This window comes from Sturnus vulgaris, chromosome 3 (assembly GCF_052056855.1).
Source record: "Sturnus vulgaris isolate bStuVul1 chromosome 3, bStuVul1.hap1, whole genome shotgun sequence".
NCBI lineage: Eukaryota > Metazoa > Chordata > Aves > Passeriformes > Sturnidae > Sturnus > Sturnus vulgaris.
The window spans coordinates 28,298,184-28,316,245 of record NC_142245.1 but is presented as its reverse complement, the minus strand read 5'-3'; the positions used below and the strand labels follow the sequence as shown (position 1 = coordinate 28,316,245).

At 40.0% G+C, this 18,062-nt stretch overlaps 1 protein-coding gene across 4 annotated transcripts in view; it reads right to left on the bottom strand.

Annotated features, from left to right (window-relative positions):
- Positions 1-18,062, bottom strand: part of SOCS5 (suppressor of cytokine signaling 5) — a 33,584-nt gene extending 15,522 nt beyond the window's left edge. The window contains exon 1 of one of the 4 annotated variants that reach the window (XM_088161262.1): positions 17,934-18,062. The gene's annotated coding sequence lies outside the window, so the exon portion shown is untranslated. Of the gene's footprint in view, positions 1-17,636; positions 17,775-17,933 lie in introns of those variants that run through there. The other 3 variants (XM_088161263.1, XM_014877261.2, XM_088161264.1) reach the window with 3 other exon arrangements.

Genomic DNA, 18,062 nt, shown 5'->3' with positions numbered 1-18,062 from the left:
TCAAGAAAAAGCATACCTTAATAGCTGTGCCTCACTAAAAGCAAAGGAAATTGGAAGCGAAGTTGAAAAGATGAGTCAAATCACATCCCACATCTTTGACTAGCTCAGTAAAAACATCCAATTTAATGTATTTTGTAAACAGAGCATTTCATTCAATTGCAAATGGCCTATTTTCCAAACACAGTCCTTCTGTTCTGGGATCAATTTATACTGGTTTAACAGTCCTATTTCTTCTCACTACATTTTTCAAAACCTCAACAGCCTGCCTAATGCCTCTCCCTCACCACTGTACCACCATCAGCTTACAGGCACGTTCTGGACACAGAGTTTTTCTCACACATCCAGGCACTTCCCATGTGTCCTTTTAACCTGACCAAGCAAAAGATCATATTCTCCAACACAAACTAACTACCTGCCACCTCTTATCAACTGATTAAACCAAAGGTGTACTTGTCTTTCTCTAGCCATGTATCTACAGTGGTGACGACATAGGGAAAAGCATTGCCAGTCATGCAATTTGCAAGAAAAATAAAATAAAGCAGCCCTTCACACAAATTTAAGTGAAATGGACCCCAAAGTTCAAAAGTTTCTAAAACCATAACAAGTGAGTAACAGCCCAAGCTGTTATCCAGCTACACCTATGCTGTCCAGACTGAGATGGACAGTTCTAACAACAAACTTATAAAGTGACCTTCATAATGACTTAACTCCCAACTCACATTCCTTCATGCCAGAAGTTTGGCAAGTAAACTCTGTCACTACAGCACCATTGGAAATCTTAATTCAGTTTCTGTATAGAATACACTTTCATAAAATAGAAGCCTATTTGAATAACTGCAGAATGAGACATGGGGATTTAAGCTGCAAAGCATTTGGCAAGCAAGGAGTTAAAATCCTGTCTAAGACTAGCCCACAGCTGCTGTCAGCAGTCAGGCTTGTCAAGAGAAGCTCTGGGCTGTCTTGACAAGACTAATTGGCAGCAAGCACCTGGTTCCCCAGGCTGGGCCTGGGGAAGGTAAAAGAACATAAACCCTGCAAAGAAGAAGGAGAAGCAGCTGGAAGGCTGCCAGTAGGTCTAGCCTGTTTCATGTTTTCACTTTAATCCACAGGCAACTTTATCCTACACTATACCCAGCTAGAGCTATCAGAAACATTTCTCTGCAACTTCCCAGCTGAAGGAAACCTGTGCTTTGTGGTTCTGTACCTGCAAGTTCTGTCACTGAGCATTCACCAAGCCTTGGTGTGCAGGGTCCTGCTGGAGCACAGCAACACCAACACTATCACTAAATTGCAGGGGATCTGAAATTTTGGTTTTCTAATGCCACCAAAAATTCGCTTAAAGGTGTCACGGTAACTTTAAAATTACGGACTAATTTGCCAGAAAATCAAAACTATGACTGTTCTGGATATTCTGTACATTGAACACAAGCATGTGTGATGACAACTTATGAACATAGCAAATTACTATGTATCTTTAAAGAAAGTAAAAAAAAAAAGTTTAAAAAATTCCCAACACTCTGGAAATTATCTAGAAGTAGGATGCGTGAGGAATTTTAAGTGGGATTTCCAGAAAAGTTAAAAGATTTTAAACATATTTTGACCTCTGCTAAGAATCATTATTTCAGTGAATGTGAAGCTTTCTGAAATTCTGCCCTTGGTTTTTTCACATTATTAAAACTCAAGTAAAAGAAACTTAAATCACTAGCCTTGCAGGTTCAGCCCCTGAGGTAGGAAGATCTTTCTTAGGAGTAAGGGAGAAAAAAAAAAATCCCTTAAGTTAGTTTAGCTGAGTTTGTATAACTGAACCAACAAGTGTCTAGTTATATATAAACATATACAAAAATTGATATATATATAAAATATGTATAACATCAATATACATCAGAATTTTTCTTGTGCAAGATACTGTAAGTATAAACATTAAAAAGTCAGAACTAAATTTCTTCAAAGCAAATTGCTCAGCAAATTGCACATTGACTATGTTTTGGCCACGTTTCACATTTTAGTCATTTTAGCTTGCTAGTCAAGAATTCTAACAATGTAGAGCAGCACAAAGTTTCCATATTTTAAAACCCTGGAAATTTGGAAGTGTACTTGTACATAGTCTCAGTATGAAAGACACTCCAATCAATAAGCAATAATGCCAAAAGATAGTGCTTGGGAGAACAAAAGATTGCAATAGAACCGCTTGCTAGTCAAACCACTGTCAGCAGTAGAACAAACTCACCCAAGGAGCCACAGAGTGCTTTTACCTGGGCACACCGTATGAACAATTGCAACGTTCCTTTAACTGCTAATGATATTAAAAAGTACCAATACAATGATCTGTTAGCAACATCTAAAAGGAAAAACCTCACAGTAACGAGATTATAAATTACTGTGTTTAGGGTTACTGCTCTGGCAATAACAGAAAAAATGTTTCTCTGCCTGGCAGCAAAGGATCCAGCCCTTTGCAACACCTGCTCTCCATTTTTATTCAAAGACTACTAATGACTAAGTCTAGAGGCTCTCTTGGTCTCTACTCATACCCTTCATGACTCAGTGTTTTTAAAAGAAAAACAAACAAAAACACCCAAAGAAAAAAACCCACCCGAAAACCAAACCAAGACAAACCAAAAAAACCCCACCCACACCACACTTTCCTTGTGCCGTGCAAAACAGGAATGCCCATGATTCAAAACATAGGATCAAGATGTACCATAAAAGCTTCAAGTAATAATATCTAACCCTTCACACAGTCAGAAATATAAGACTGTGACTATATGCACAGGATATGCATTACAGAGACTGAACAATCACTGATAAGAAAATCAGGTATTTCCTCTTAAGAGCATCAATTGCCTCAGTACATCACAACTCAGGTACTAACTAGCTTATTACACTACTATCTTATCTTCAAGGAGCTAGACTCCATTGCATAGTAAGATGAAATAGGATTGCAAGATTGTCACTATGTGGCTGCATCTTTCTTATTGGTTTTACATAAAGCAATCAGTTAAATAAAAACTATTTGAATGAAATGCTTATTCTAGCCAAGAAGCACCTGTGCATGTTATGTAAGTGAGCCCTCACAGGATGAGAATTTTCTAAGAAAAATATATGCACTTGGTTAGCTCCTAATTTTTTCTGAAAATAAAAGATATAAATGCTTTGTCTTTTGAAATCATCTATCCAATCCAAAAGCTGACTCCAGTTATCACTAAAGCATTGTTGCAGCAAGACCCTAGCCATGAATCACTAATCCACTGGTTAGCTAATAGGCCATTTGCCTATTGATTAATAGGAATGCCTACCTAAAAAGACAACTCACTAACCTACGATACCACTTGGAATACCTACACACCAGCTCATTCAGTATTGGAAAGCTGCTTGGTATCCAAGGGCTCCCATCTGATATGGATGAATGTAAGTTATAGGCTGCAGGAACTCCAAGAAGATGCAGCAAAGGAAAAGTCTATAAAAAATGAATCTTTACAACACTATCGCCAGCTGCATAAGACTAATAAAACCAGTAATGCTCTTTTGTCCTATGAAAGCAGACACAGCTGTATGAATGGCTGACACTGCTTCAGCAGCGAGGCTGGACCAGATTATCCACTGCAGACCCTTCCTTCTAACCCTACCTATTTTTTTCTTTATTTTTTCAAAGAGATGGTTCAACTGCTACTTGAAAGACCAGACATTTTCTGGTTTTTTTTTATAAAGCACAGGAACAACCTGTTCAATAAATTACTTCAGGAAGTTGTGATGCTTAAATACCCTCATGATGAAAAAGAATTTGATTCTCAATGTTAAAAATAAAAAAAATTGTCATTATGAGACATAGCAGTTTCCATATCTAGCTACTGTCACGCAGTGGCCAGGAATTCCTGAAGAAAAACATGCAAGGTAATCACAAGAATGAGAATTCCAAATTCTAGATTCAAAAATAGATGAAAACTGAGAAATTTTCTTAAGATACTCATGATCAGTCACAGCCTGAGCACCCTTTGAAACATTACATAAAGTTGAAGGGTCCAAATAACTAAAACCAGTTGTGCAAGTTCAGAGATCTCAACCTCTGCTCCTACACATTGGCAGAGTCTGCCACTTAGGTGGGAGAAGGGAGGGAAAACCCCGGAAGACTGCCTAATGTTTGACTGTACACAAGACCACAAAATTCTCATTGTACTGGCACCAGGGGCATACAGACATACAAAACTAACGTGTAGGTAACTTAAAATCTGTCATGATTTGAAGAAAAATTATTTATCTTCTTAAGAGTTCTGATAAGCAGCCAGACTGGAACATTCTTTCAGCAAAATCTGTTTGCTTCTATACTGAAAGAACACAGAAAAGAAGCACCTGGTCCAGCCGCTACCAACTTCCTGAGAAGTTCACATTGACACAGTGGACTCTGCTGCTGGCTCACAGAAAGCACAGCAATGGAACTCAGGGAAAGCTCTCTCACACAGCTGCAACCATCTACATAATTGATACAGATTTTGCTACATGGACAATGCATTTTAAAAAAGAAGCTTCCAACTGTACTGTGTCAACAGGCAATGCCATCTTTCTTAAACTAGCCACCTTAAAAGCAGCAAAGAAAGTCAGGCTACTTGGCGGCCCCTAAGTCTTTTCCCAAAAGGAGGGACACACTTCTGAAATTATTTTTTCTTTTTTTAAAAATAATTTCTTTACTACTATCACATAATGTTTCCCATCATCAGACATATTCAAATGCTTTCTGTAACTTTCTGATTTGGTCAGAATTTCATAGGCTGGGTAGCTACCTAAAATAGTTCTTCAAAGTCTAAGTTGTTGTAGGAAAAATGTCCAAAACAGTGACATTTTGGCCGTCTTTAAAAAGCTACCTCCTCATTTTATAAATTCAGGAAGTGCAGCCTTTGTGTGGAGTATCTTTTGCTGTCCTTAAAACAGTTTAGACAAACTTGGTTCAGTTTGGAACTCCTAAAGGAAAATACCTTTAGGTTCATTGGCCCAGTAGCCTTTTGAGATTTTATCTGCGAAGGTCTTTGAAGAAGCATATTGAGCTTTTTTTTGGCTGTCACAGCAATCAGTCCTGACCAAAGGCATATACCCTGCCTGTGCGAAGGGACTGAGCACCTCCCTACAACCACAGTTACACAAGTGTGATGAGTGACATCCTTGTTATGCTCAGAAGTAACAAAGGTATTCAGATACAGAAGAAGCCAAGATTTAGCCCCCTATGGATCCTCAACTTCTCTCAAGTCTTAATACAGTCAACATCACCGTCAAAATACTGGTGTTGGTAAGAGCCTGGAGCTATTGCAGAGCTGATGGGACAGGAAAGGAGGAGCAAGTGCATGATTCTGGAGCTGATACGTGTCAGGGCTGTCTCAGAGATTTCCCAGCTGGCTTTGTGCCACAGGACACCCCTCAATCCCCTAATTAATTTGGGACAATTCTGGCTCCCATGCTCTGCACAGCTTATTGCAGCCCAGAAATGTACTTGAAAGAAAAATCCTGCTGAGCATACAGAATGCACACAGTCTCCAGGGTATTCCACACAAAACAAAACAAAAAAACTGACATGTCCAGATCAGAAATTTTAAAGAAGAGAGTTGGCTCAATTTTGACAGATTTTCATGTAAAATTAAAACAATATTGCTCAGCCAGAGGCTGCCCACAGACAAGTTTCATGTAGATGTTCCAGTTCAGAGGTGAACCATAATATTTCAAAGTAGAGACTGACATTAAAAAAATGGCACAATTATTCTAGTTCTGCTTCCAAAAACAGATGAGGAATTTTGGCAAAAAGCTTTAAACAAAATGAAATTCAAGGCGAAGCAAAGGCCTAAGTATTTCGGTCCAGGAGATTAGAGATCAGGAAAGTTATAAATTATTGAATATACAATCTCCTAAAAATTTTCCAACACTTCCTATTATCTATGGAAGAAACAGATGAAGGAAGAACACCAATGTGAACAATTGTGTGAACTCCTATTTTCACTTAAGCAGCAATGCTCTTTGTTACACAAGTTTACAGCTGCATAACAAAATAGGATGCTTTGTCAATTATACAAAATCAAACCATTCAAACTGTCCATTCTGACTTTGCAAACTGCTGGGTGAACAGCTAGACACCCTCAAAGTTTTCTGTGTGATGACCAATGTCACGTTCAGTGAAATGACAGCACAGGATAGAGCCAGCAAACACAAATAGAACCTAATACTATCTTCTTTCCTAAAAATTCCAATTGCTTGTTTACTCATTGACAGCAGGTAACATCAACACTTTATGCCATCTTGTTTTCTCCAGAAAAAAATCTGAAGGTAAATCAGAGAGACCTTTGCAAGTCTCAGACACAGATTCAACTAGAAGGCTTCACAGCCTTGATCTCATGCAATGGCATATCCCATCCTAAGAGAGCAAATAAGAAAGTGAAACAACGTGGCCATATACAAAGCCAATATTTTCTTAAGCTAATACTGAAAAGAGAGGACTTTTAGGCCTACAGTAAGCAAGGATAAGATAAGACTCCTCAAAGTGTCTGAAGAGGGGAAAAACCCCACCTCAACTGTAAGAAAATACAAGAGAGCTTTTTCTTCACTCTTCCGATTCTCTTACTAGTAGTCCTGGACATTCTATTTAAATTCAAATCAGATATAAATAAAAGCAGAAACAGCCATAGCCATTAACTCTTCACATCCAGTTACCATTGCTCAACTCCTACTAGGGCAATTGTAAGCTATTTGAAGTATCATGACCTCAGCACTACATGCAGGCAGCCTAAAATTGAAATACCTTTTAACACAGTTATGCTTGGTACAAAGTTACCTTTGTCTAATTACCGGGGTTTTTTGTTGCTGGGGCTTTTTTTTTTTTTTTTTAGCTTGTTTGGTCTATAAAATAGAATATTGCTGTTGAGAGAGTCCTACAGTAATCACTGGTCCAACTGCCTGACCAATTCCAGGCTAATCAAGTTAAAGCACATTTTAAGGGCAATGTCCAAACACCTCTGAAACACTGACAGGCTTGGAGCATCGACCACCTCCCTAGGGTGCCTGTTCCAGCGTTTGAAGAAATGCTTCCCGAAGTTCAGTCTGAACCTGCTCTGGAGCAGCTTTGAACCATTCCCACACATCCCATCTCCGGACCCCAGGGAGAAAAGCTCAGCACCTCCCTCTCCATTTCCTTTCCTCAGGGAGCCACAGAGAGCAATGAGGTCATGCTCAGCCTCCTTCTCTCCAAACCAGACAAGCCCAAAGCCTTTGGCTGCTCCTCACAGGACATTGCTTCCAGGCCTTGCACCAGCTTTGTTGCTCACCTCTGGATGCAAGGACTTAAAATATTCCCACAACCCATTTCCATAGTTATATGTCCTTTCTACTTGATGAGAAGGGAGAAAGATACAAAAGCAGAAATAATTCTTTCACCAGGCTGGCACAGTGTTACAGCCCAGGGATCACACACAGGTTTGGCACCACAGCACCTGTGGTTGTTCTGCTGCTGACACACTGCCAACTTCAGCTCAGCAGGGATGACACAGAACTCCACTTCTCTCACCTCATGATACGTTCCTTTGCTGCTGCTCCTCACCAAGGAGGCTCAAGTCCTTTCTGTCTACTCCTACACAACAGAGTGCATGAATGCACAGTTTACTCCCATCTACTTGACTCCTGCACACATAGGGCAGGTACACTTGTGCAAAGCATTTTGAGCAGCAATATTCTACATTTATTTGAGCCCCAGGCTCAGCTCCTGCATAGGGGCATCACTTCCCTTTAGAGCTCAGTTACACAGTTCAACTGCAAAATGAGTAAAAAGACAAAATACACATGCAAAGCTAAATGAGTAGGAAATAAAGATTAGGAGCACTGGACTCAGCTACACTTAAAGGATTTACAAATAGTGCTATACTGGTAGACCCACCCAGCAAGATTTTGTAATAGAGTTACCTTTGTACACTGACATTTTTTTCCAGATTTGGCTCTCATCATCGTCTCAAATCAAAGACCAGAATATTTTCATATGGAGCTGTATCTGTAACACCACCATTTCTATATACAAATCTCAAGGGTTTTCAACAGCAAAGACCAAGACTATTTTTCCATGCTAAGAACAAACTCCTCTGCGTTTGCAAAATGCTTCCCTTTGGATCACTCCTCATAGCAATACTACGATGTTTTTATAAAAGAAAAGTGCATCCTGGGCATTAGGAAAACTTACAGTGATTGATGAAACCACAGAACTAAACATCCTTCAGAAGAGAGGCATCAGCTGAGTACTCTCACACGCAACTGAATGACTAAAATACGTCATCCTGCTGCCTCGGAGCACCACTGTTGCCTCTTCAGCCCCTCCAGACGCTGAAGGAAGGCACATAAACAAGCAAGGCAGAAGAGAAGAAGTTCTGTTAGGTATGTCATCCATGATGTCAGCATATTCTTAAATCAACAACTGCTAACTTACTGTCCTCTCTGAACTTAGAATAACTTGAAAAAAGACAGGATACCATGCTTTAGAGATGACGACCTTACTGTTGACGGGAAGCCTGGCAGCAGCATGTTTTAAAAATATCTCCACATCAATTTGCTTGTAAGAGTGAAAACTATAAAACCTGCAGAGAAATGTTATCTATTTTACAGGTAAGCTGTACTCTAGTAACTTTCTCACTAAATTAAATCAGTTTTATACTTCTTTGGGCAACAGCGTGCACTGCATCCACAAATTACCTAGGTAACACTTTTGAAAATCTTACTAGCACCTACTCCTATATTTGCCTTTGGCAGAAAAAAGTTTTTGACTCATTTTTACGTTCAATTAATCCACAGTCACATTCTTCATAAAAAGACTTCTGGAAAAACTCAACTTGCTGGAAACAGTAAGTATAATTACTGACCTCTTCAAGTCAGCCAAAATTAAATGGCAAAGTAGATTTTCTGGCATTCGAGCTCTAACTTAATAGTATGAAGAAAAGTAAGTCTATGAGTAAAAGAAGGAACCAAGCCCAGCATTCGTGAGAACACAGAAAATGAGATACAAGTGCTGAGTTTCCAGGGAAAAACTGAGAATGGACCCTGAACATTCTCCTTCTAGATTTGTACTGCATGACAAAAAGGGCAAAACTTCTGCTTTACTCATCTTTGCAGTATCAATCTTCTGTCAAAAAAAGCATTATTTAGGAGAAATATAACTTCATGAAATTTCATAGTAAAGAACAAATCATAAACTGTAACTGTATGGCATTTTATCTCCTTACATAACATTCTTTTTTCTTCACAGCTTTTAGGTTTGTTTTACTTGCTGCTCTCTGCAATTATGACCAAAGTAAAACCAAAAATCGTAGTGTCTCTGTATTTCTCAGGAAAACAGAAAACACCACTGCAGGTGTCCCATTAGGAAACTAGTGTGAAATTGCACATGCCACTGTCAATGAAACTGTCAAATCAAGATTTTTTTTCACTTATTACAGGCTTTAAAACAAGTACAAGGATCATACATTCCTTAACCATGCACAGATATACTACTAGTATGGCACATTAATTTTACTAGCATTGAGACAATTGCCTTATCATGGTAGAAAACTGATGAACATTTCATATTTGACTAATGCTTTAAAAATATAGAATTCACAGGCTATGAAGACATTCTGCAGTTTTTGCTTCTACTGAATTATTTGCATCACAGGAAAAAAAAAGTGGTTTGATAATTTTTGAGCCTGTAAGCGAGAACTTCCAGGACTAAAACCAAAATAATTTCTATCTTAAAAACCATTTACAAAATAAGCTGAAGATTTACAGTTACTGCTATGTATTGTCATCTATGACACTCCAGGAGAATATTTCCATATAAACTCTATTGCTGAAAAAAGGCTATAAAGTTCCTATAGAGCACACTAGCAACAAGGATTTCTATATGTACTTTAATATAGGTACTGTCAAAGTGACAACCAATGGCACATTGCTGTTTTTCTCCGTTCTTAAAATTCTGACCAAAACTACTTGTGAAAAAAGCTAAACATCAGTCAGCAAAAAATACAAGTGATCATCAAATATGGGAAAGGGAAAAACCAAACACTCAAATCAAGGACATTTCAAACTTTCAGACTGCTTAAGATTTAGCCCCTAGAAACCAGCTTCTGATCTGAAAGCAAGTCTAAGTTCAATCAACAAAAAGTCCATTTTTCCTGAATTATGCAGAACTATAGAACACAATGCTTTTCCAAAACTAGTGCCATACTGAATCTAAGTACAAACCTTGATCTAAGATACAAGAAGCCTAATATTTCAGAGACCAGTTGCTCTACTGGTCTGGACCTTAAGGCATCAAGCCTTATTTACTCTGTTTACAACTGCTGGACAAATAACAAAATAGAAAATTCGTTCAATGCAGTGGTCATCAGTCACCCACATAAGCAACTCTGAGCTATAGATGAGTGCAACTACTTGATAGTTTTGAATGTTAGTCACCATCATTGTGACAAAACCACTGAAATTCCCTTAACAGACACTTCACTCCTAAAGGAGTTTGCGAGAACAAAACCATATTGTATGCACATGGGGACTAACAATTCTGCCGACAAAAATGCTAAATCCTCTAACAAATGCTTCAGACCCCAAGGAATTTGAGAAAACAAAACCATATCATCTGCACATGACAACTGATACTGGGCAACACAGACTCTTGAGGCAAAACAGCTTTCTCGCTTCTCAAAGCACAACTATTTCAGCATTATAAAAATTTAAAACTTCTGACTGATTACCAGATTTTATCTTTTTAGTTCCAGTAAAGGGAAACAGATCACAAGGTCAATCTGAAAGAGTCTGTGTGTTTATTAAAATAAATTTTGCTAGAATACAATTCAATAAAAATACCTCTATAATATAAATATAATCTACTGTGTAGATTAACTGAACTCAGAAATAATTTAACTGAGTACATGAAAGAACCACAGAAGACCTAAGAGAATTTATTTTGGAATTGTCATACTGGAAGACTAATTGCTAAGTTATCTTTCTCATAAAGAACAAGAAATGAGTTTTCTTTCTCAAATAGATTAAGTGAATAGGAGTAAAAAAAAAAAAAAAACCTAAAAAAAAACCAAAAAAAACCCCCCCAGTATTTCTACAACTTTACCAGTGCACATTATGCTAAGTGTCAAGTATAAAGCCAGATTTTCTGAAAGAGACCATTTCAAATATTCTCAACTAAAGAGAACTAAGTTATGGAAAGAAACCAACAATTACAATGTCATAATCCAGATGGGACAGAATTTGTAAATTGCCAAACCAGGCTATATGTTAATCATGTCAGCAAATACTAACAGGCAGACGACACACTCCTGAAATACAGTAATAGGATGAAACATAAGAATAGCCCTGACCACCCTAATAAAAAACCTGTCTGGCCAATACATGCTGCTCAGCAGAGAACACAAGAACAGGTGAACTATTTTTTAACACAGCCCTGATATCCTCTCCCAGAGTCACTATTCCACAGTTCAGTGTTTTTAAACCCAGAAGTAGTACTTTTGCATTCTCCAGGATATACTATACAATCAGTAATTTCAATCTCATAATTTAAAGCTAAATTATGATACAATCTGTCTTTAAATCTGTAAAAATTAGAGTTACTCTTGTCAAAGTTTTTGCTTCCATGAATAAGTTGAACAGATCTCAAGAACAATATCTATGAGGAATTGCTTCAGTGGATAAACCACACACATTTTTGAAGATAAAGCTAGTTCGATACTGAAACTTTAAATCTGATTTATATTCCAATCTACCATCATTGTGATAATCTGCATTAAGGTCTCTATGAATAAATAAAATTAAAGCAAAGATCAAAGAAGATCAGGTTTGTCGCCAAAGTTTTAAATAATGTCAAGTGTCCAAATGAGTTAAACTGCTGACAAGAACCTGCTGAAATACCCATGAGATCCTGGCAGCAGAAACTTCACTCACTGGATTCAAGAGACTTTTCTTACACTAAGAGTGTGGCTGGATGAGCCAGACTTAAGACAGAACAAGTCACTGCAGCCTGAAAGGACAACATAATACATCACCCCTCTGTACCCCCATGCCCTGTCACACACCCCAGAGTCAGTCTCCTTTAACAACCCACTACCAACTAACCCAGAGGAAAAAAGAAATCAGAACAGCGTGGATTAAATGAGCCAGTTGAATAAAAATGGAGAAACTGTGTCAGAGAAAGTGAGGACTCCAAGTGTGTAATAACACAGGCACGATTTAAGACAGGTCAAACAGAAACTTTATTAACTAAGATCACAGTGAGAGAACATTGAAAGCATCTTTCCTGGTTCTCTGCCAAATGATTGCAGAGACTCAAACCATACACTGTTTCAGAAAAAAGGCAAGGAAAAGCAATCATATCAATGTTAACAAAGCCAGGTACCCTCCCCTGGGAGGGATGGACTCCTTAAGTCTGCTGCTAAACAGCCACAATTCTAATGAGGATTCAGGCAGTAAATAATGTGGCAATATGGAGATGGCTCCTGGTGGAGTCTACAGGGATGGTCTGGTATTATCCTATCTGAGGTGCAAAGCTGGAAACAATCAGACTGCTAGCTTTTGGTTGAAAGGAATGTTCTTGAGTACAGATAACCTCTTGACCAGACCTCTTAATCTTAACTGTTAATAATTTGACCACCACAATTCTTTGGTGGCTTAAAAATAATTATTTTCCTCTTCCAATCTACAAGTAAGACCAATGAATGAGAATTCATATCTACCAAGTCCAAAACACTACAAGACACAACTGAATAGAAATTTTAACTTACTGAGCAAATTTTAAATTTAAAAAAATTATTTTGATAAAATTGATGAGTAACCATTCATCCTGCACATCTGAATTACTGAACTACAAAACGGTTTTAAAATACTTTTATATATTTGACTTCCAAGTGAAATTTAACATGTTTTTAAAAAATACTTAATTCACTATTCTCCAACAGAAATGTGAAAAGACTTAAGAAAACAAAGCATCAACTAAGCAGTGTGTTTTACCAAATTTTTCACACAAAGATACAAGTCAGCTGAAGATTAAAGGTAATTTGCAGTCTAAGATTAATTCACTTTATCCATGTGCTAATTCAGAAGGATAAAAGATCTCCTAGTGCACTAGTGGAATGATTAAAATATCTCCTTCACAAATGTCAAATGTTGAAGCTCCCCAAAACCAAAGTTTAGTAACAGGTACTTTTTCCACAAGAAAATCAGTCAGTAAATCAAACAGTGCTGCATACTTCTTACTGCAAAATCAAAAACCAAGGTACAGTGGCAGAGTATGTAGTTTGATATAAAAACAGATGTACCAAAGCAGATGAAATTCTAAGTATCAGAAGTTAGAGACATCTTGGAGATGGAAGTTTCCTGTTCAAGCTCTTTGCAAGAAACAGGGTCTGCCCCATTAAACACCTTCATCCACAGCTAGGCAAGTTCCATGAAGAAAATTAAGTCAAACTGGCATAAGTAACCACTACAAGCTAAATTTTTGTTAGTAGAGGCCAAAAAGTCTAAGAGATTATCTTGATCGGTTTTAATCACAGTCTTGATCAAGCCTAATTCATTCAACTGCAGTCCTTGAGTCTCTTCTAGCCTAACGGGAATATTAGGTAGTAAGTGCCAGACATTTTCTATCCCAGAACTACAATTCTTAATCCTATGATTGACATTTGAGTCTTGAGCAATGAGGTCCAAGTTATTTCATTTGAGAGCCAGGCTGACTGTTGAATTAGTATTAGAATTCATTCTGCTGAGGAGGAACAAAAATGTTGTCAGATTTAGTATTGAAGAAAAACTATTTTTGATTGGTGCTACTCCAATTTTTAAGTAATACATCAAATTTCCCCTTTGTCAGTCAGAAATCTGGAGCACTTATAAACATTGTAAAAGTTTCTGCCTCTAACAAACTGGTGCTCACCATAGGTATTGCAATACAACGGTATCTTAAGGAATGTTCCATGCACCTTCAACAGCAGTGAAAATATTTGTTGTAAAAACCTTGAGTTTACACAGAGTAAGTAGTTATGTACTGCACTGAAATTGCTCTTATTCTGCTGCAACAAAAAGAAAACCAAATTCCTGACCTCTTTGATTCTTCAACTACTGTAAAGATTCAAACTCTCACAAGAAAGAAGTACTGGTTTAAATACTTCAGTTGACAATGCAGTACATAATCAAGTAGTCTCCAGCTAGCCCTGAATCCACTGTATAAGGCTACATAAAGAAAATACTTGAGAGTCCTCAAGAAGTATTACTTATCTGGGCCAGCCTCCATCTCCCCCTCCTTCTTATCCCAATCTTTCAAAGATAGGCTTTAAATGTTTTGCAGCTGTCCAACATTAAGGCTGAAGAATTCAACAACCACGGCACTGTAAAAACAGAGGGTGAAAAGCAACTACGTTTAGGACCTGTTACAGAGCCAGAAGAGGTTCCTGACTGCAAACTTCTTCTGCAAAATCTGGATAAGGTCCCGAGAGCAGATAAACCTGTAAAATTATTCTTTTTTCCTTCCAGATAATTCTTCAAGTGAGTTCCTACCATATAAACTAGTGCAGACTATGCATAACTGCATTGAGTTTTAGCCAACCTCTCTCACAGCCAAAAATATCAACCACCACCACCACTGCACACATTTTCTTACTGAAATTTTCAGAAGGTCTGCATAATCTTGTAACTACGAAGTTAGTGAGCCATTTCATATTTCCTGAAACTAAACTGCACATTAGATGATTCACCAATTAGTGTATTCATGAAGCTTTAAGAACCAATCAAAATTTCATTTTTGTTGAAAAATTTAACAGAAATGTCCAGCTGTATGCATGGAGAGAGCATGTGGGCTCTTCTCCTTTATTTAACTTAACTAACAGCTACGTTAGCTGGTGAAAAATATTCAGTGTGTCAAAGTTAATTTATCAAGCTGACAAAGTATAAGGGCTCCAGAAGGTATAGCATACATTTACTAAATTTTAAATACAACATTTTAACTAGATATAGCTCAAAGATTAAAATAAGCTGTCCAACAATCAAACCACACAAATACATATCACTCCAGGGCACTTCTTATTTAATGGAGCAATTGCATGCTTGTTTCAAAATAATGCATAGGTCAACATATCAGAAAAGCTGATCATCCTTCAGACCTCAAACCTCACAAATCAAAACGTGTTTTTTTAAACTAGGTGGGTATCTTTGGAAGACGGAGGGTTTGTCAGTAAAGTGAGGCCATGATCAGATGGAGGGGAGGCACTGCATGTTGCTCCACACAACCAAACCTTGTGCCTCCCCGAAGCCTCTAGGCACAAATACCACAAGATAAAACTAATTTCCCCCTAAAGTTGAAACTACAAAGCTCAGCTCTTGGGGAAACAAGGCAAGGAAATCAGCCTAAAGTAGACAGTTACTAAACAATTACTTAGGTAGCCAACCTATTCCAATACTTTGGAATAAAAATCAGTATTTTTGTAGTTTATGATGGAGCCCTTACATTAAAAGTTCTTTCATCTACGAAGTCAGGAATGTATAATTTAGTAAACAAAAAGGTGTCCCGTTTAGATTTTACATTTGTTTTCACTGTTTGCAGCAATAAATATCAGCACTTAAACTAAATTTTAAGAGTAGATAAAATTGCTGTATGGAAGTTACATGAAGTAATCCAAATCCATGAAGGATCTATCAAAAATTGAGCTACTTTGCAGGAAGCTATCACAGGACAAGGTGCTTTACAACTATTAACAAAAACCATCACTATTGTTTAGACTCAAGTCCATCTCTAAGCATAATGAATGAGCCCCAAAAATGAATGTTATACCATCTTGGGTTATAAATTCATCACAGAAACATCTAATTTGAAGAACAGTCAGTCATCTCTCTAGAACCTTGCTACAGAGTGACAGGTTTCACATGTTTCAAAGAAGATTTAAAAAACCCCTTTCTGCTAGAACACAGTTGATTTCTACTCCCTTCCATTTGCTCCCTCTTTCTTAGATGTACTTGCCATCATTAAATGAGCAATAGAAGAGCAATTGTAGATATTCCTCCAAGGACTAACCCAGCCATTTTTCCAATGCACTCATACACATGAAGTCATGTCAAGCTACTGCTACCCAACTGTCTGAATTCACTGCCTGATTTGTATTGGTAATGCAATCCCGAAAATCAGAGTAGAGGCAGGACATTTAGACCAACTGGAAAATCAGAACAGATTTCATCAGCTCAGTCCACCAGGTCACAAAATTGGGTTTGTTTTCTCTCTTTCTGCAGTTTGCTTTGGACTGACAAATAATTCACCCAAGAAGTATAGCTAATTCACTCTGCCATACTTAGTCATGTACAGAAATGTAGAGAATTGGAGCTGTTCTTACAGAAACTCTATTGCTAAGGCTATTGCTTCGATATGAGGTCCATTTGAGTATGTTGGTTTACAGACTGACAACTGAATGAAGTAGGAGGTTGCTAACTTGGAAACTTGCCTCCTTTCGAATGTCTCACTGCAGCAAACTCATCAGCTGGGGATATTCAAGGTAACAGGGGTTATGCTCAGGCTGAGAGATGCATGAAATCTTCAGCAAGAAGCCTTTAATGGCACAAACTTGCATGACACGAGGTCTTGAGGTGCATGGTTCACACCTCAAGATTTCTATTTCCAAACCATAACTCCAGTGAAAAAGCATCGTTGGTTTTGTGTGGTATGGCCAGAGATCACACCTCACAGAATGGGATATGGTGCCATACGAGGAAAAACATAACATTTACCGCTTACAATCAGAAACAGCGCATAAAACTTCAACAAGCTCTACAGGAAAAGGGAAAAAAATAAAAGAGGGGAGCGTTCTGTAACTATTCAGGGAATGGAAAAAGACTATTGTACACACTGAGTTCATAAGACCACATCACCACACAACCCTGATTAAATAAATATTCAGAGACAGAAATGTATTCCATGGGATTAAGCTACTGTGATTCAGTGCAAGTACTGAAGTACAAAGTTAACAACAACAGCAGAAATAACTCGATTTACTGCTCCTACAATTCCAAGAAACCATTCACAACTTCGAGTCAGATGCTTATAAAGACCACTTGCAAACTTTTATGAGCGCCCACGAGGGAAGACGGCCTGATGCTTAACGCACCCCCCTCCGCAGAAGGGGTTAACAGGAGGCTGGGCGCCCCGAGGGCTCCTTAGTGGTAATTCTGCCAGGGTGATTTCCATACGGACAAACCGTGCGTGCAAACTCGGACACAGGAGACCGCCGACCACCCGCTGCTCCTGCGGCAGCCCCTCAGCCACCCCGGGTGCCGACACCGCGCACCCCCTGTCCGGCCGGGCCAGGCTCCAACCCCCGCACCCGGGGCTCCGCCGCGAACCCTCAGCGGGGCGGCCGGGACAGAACGGAACCGCCCCCCCACACCGCTCCCCGCCTCCCCCGCCCCAGGCGCCCTTCTCCCGGCCGCGGGTACAACCGAGCCCCCGCCGTCCCTTCCCCCGGCTCCCTCGGGCCGGGACAGGGCGGCAGCTCCCGCCTCCCTCCCGCACGGAGCCGCGGCCTCGGCGGGCGGCAGCGGGGCCGCGGCCGCCGGGGGGCGAGCGGCGCAGGCGGGTCCCGCCCGCCCGCCGCGCCCGCGCCCCGACCGGAGGCAGCACCTACCGCTGCGCCGTCCCGGCGGGGGCAGCGGCGCCTCAGCGCCGTCCCGGCGGGGGCAGCGCCCGCAGCATCCCCGGCCCGGGCCCGCCGCCGGTGCCGCTCCCGGAGCGACCGGACCGAGCCCCCTCCCTCCCTCCGCCCAATGTAAAATAGTTCCCCGGGCCCCGGAGCGGAGACACCGGGAGCGACACCTCGCCGGCCAATGAGAGCCGGCCTGGCCCCCCACGGCGCCAATGGGAGCGGCGGGCTGGCGGGGGCGGGGCGTCGCCCAGCCAACCGGGCCACGGCGCTCGCACTGACCCGCTAGGCTGTCTCCGGTGGCCTCCATTGACCACCATCTTGGAGTCGGGCGCGACGCCCGCGCCGGGAACGGGCTGGCCCCCCGGCGGCCATCTTGGGTCCGGGCGGAGTCACGTGCGGGGGCGGGCG